This window comes from Lycium ferocissimum, chromosome 4 (genome assembly GCF_029784015.1).
Source record: "Lycium ferocissimum isolate CSIRO_LF1 chromosome 4, AGI_CSIRO_Lferr_CH_V1, whole genome shotgun sequence".
Taxonomy (NCBI): domain Eukaryota; kingdom Viridiplantae; phylum Streptophyta; class Magnoliopsida; order Solanales; family Solanaceae; genus Lycium; species Lycium ferocissimum.
In genome coordinates, this window is record NC_081345.1 from 19,882,246 (window position 1) to 19,884,768 (window position 2,523).

Consider the following 2,523-nt stretch of genomic DNA (forward strand, 5'->3'; position numbering starts at 1 on the left):
AGACATAGTTGATCTAACCACCACTCTATACAACTTACCTTTAAGTTTTGGTGGTACTTTCTTATCACACAAGACTGCGAGGCGAGCTTCCATTTCGCCCATCCCGTGTCAATACAATGTGTGATATCATCATTGATCTCCCCATTACATTAAATTAAGGACCCAAGATACTTGAAACATCCTCTCTTAGGGATGACTTGAGTATTAAGCCTAACTTCCACGCAGACCTTATATGTTGCATCACTGAAATTTCACTCTAACTATTCAGTCTTGGTCTTGCTTAGCCCGAACCATTTAGACTCCAGGGTTTGTATCTAAACCTCTAGCCTAAAGATTAACTCTGTTACGAGTCTGGTCAATTAGGACTATGTCATATGCGAAGAACATACACCATGACATCTCACCTTGTATATGCCGCGTCAGTTTATTCATAACCAAGGCAAATAGGAATGGGCTAGGAGCCGATTGTCACACCCCAACCTAGGTGAGGCGTGATTGGCACCCAACACCTGAATAGGGCCAAGTGAACCAAACTATATCTCGTATCATCTATGTCCAGAAGGACAAACAAGGCCAACCTATGAATATGATATCTTGTGTAAATAAACACTTGACCACCTGGTCCATATACATCTCTGTGATAACAACGCAAAACATACATCCCAGCGTCCCCAGGCAAAGGGACGTCAGTACGAAATAATGTACCGAGTATGTAAGCCAGAATGAAACATAATAATAACAATATCATACTATAGAGAGGGATAAGAATCAACCTGTGAACCTTTGACTTACCACTGAGGATTGAAACCTGTGTGATACTATAACCTCTTGCGCACGATCGTATGCATCTTTATGTATCTATAACATTACTATGCTGATGAGAATTCAGCGTATATGTCCCTCTACGACTCTCGTATGCATAACCACATCTGAATGACTGTGCACCAATGCGTATCATAGTCCGTCCATAGGGCATACAACCTGTTATGTCCCGTATCTTTACATAGGGACATTATAAAGCTAAGTGCGACAAGTTAAAGACAAAGCGGTTTTAGGGTTCCGTAGGTTTTCATCTCTAGATTTCGTTTCGATGCATCAAATAGCCTATGAATTTCGTTTGGTATAAGAACAATATTGGAGAATAAGGATTAATTGACCAAGATTGGATGACTAAGTGAGATTAAGAACTTAATTACATCATTAGTGAGCCTAAGTGGCCGTGTGGGTCCCACTTGTGATTTGGCCAACTCTTATCACTAAGAACTTGGGTGGGACACATGTCCACTTTGTGAATTGCATATATAAAGGGAATTGCTGATTCACAACCCAACTAGAATTTCATTTCAACAATTCAAAGTTGGAAAAGTATAGTGATAGAGAGAGAGGCTCTCAAGCATAAGTCAGTCGAGAACACCCTCCTCCATTTGATCCAAAATCAATCTTTCCAAGTAAATAAATTCCTCATCAAGTGTATAAGGACGTGTGGTATTTGTTGGGTAGAGACAAGGAGGTGTAGCATTCCATAGAGTTGAAGATCCGGCCAAGTTTGAAGGACAAGTTACAAGGTAAGAATGATCATTGTTCTTGTGTTGTATGAAGATTTGAATGTATAATTCATGCATGTTGTTGTTGGGTTGTTGTTGTGGTTGAACTTGAGGTTGAGCCGTGAGCTTGGTGAAGCCATGGTTGGTTCCATTTTGCATGCATTGTTGGTAAATAAGTGTATGCCACCATATGTAATGGAACTAAGATTGTAGAATTAGTTTATGATGTGCATGTTAGAATTGGGACATTTTCTTAAAGTTAAATGAGCCATGTGTTGTAGACTTGAATGGAATTATGTTTGGTCTTCTTGTGCATATATATTGGATGTGAATTGAAGGTGTTGTAATGTGGATAAATGAGTAAAAATCGAGAAGTTGTAAGAATGGCATTGAAGCCGTGTAAGGGGACTGTTTTAGGGAAGATTATGGACTGTTTTGTGCCAAATTTTGATTGTTGATGTTGTGCACATTGTGATATATTGTATGTATGTTGAATATGTGAATTAAGGTGTTAGGGAAACAAATCATGTTGAGATGTATAAGCAGTCCAAACCGTGGACTGTTTTGAGAGGTTAGAAGTGAAGTAATGTTGTTGAATGATTGAATGTCATTATGAACATGTAGTAAAAGTGAAATGGTATTGTTGTGTGGGCTGTTTGGCCGTGAGTTGGGACTGAATTGAATGATATACAAGCTGTCCAAAGTCCCCTAAGTCATGTTAAACAAGTTTGGAATGAAATAAGAAAGGAATGATTAGCAATGTTAGCTTGTAGCACTAGTTGGGTTGAATGCGAGCGAAACGTCGTCTAAATGTTTGAAATGGATTGTGAGTGTTAGAGTGAGTATTAAAATCCTTTGTAGACTAACTGTAGCTCTTGATATCTTGATATAGGATAAGTGTTGTTGGGCAGCAAGTACAAGTTATTATGCGATTAAACACTAAAGGTACGCAAAGCCTATTCCTTCCTTCTTTTTGGCA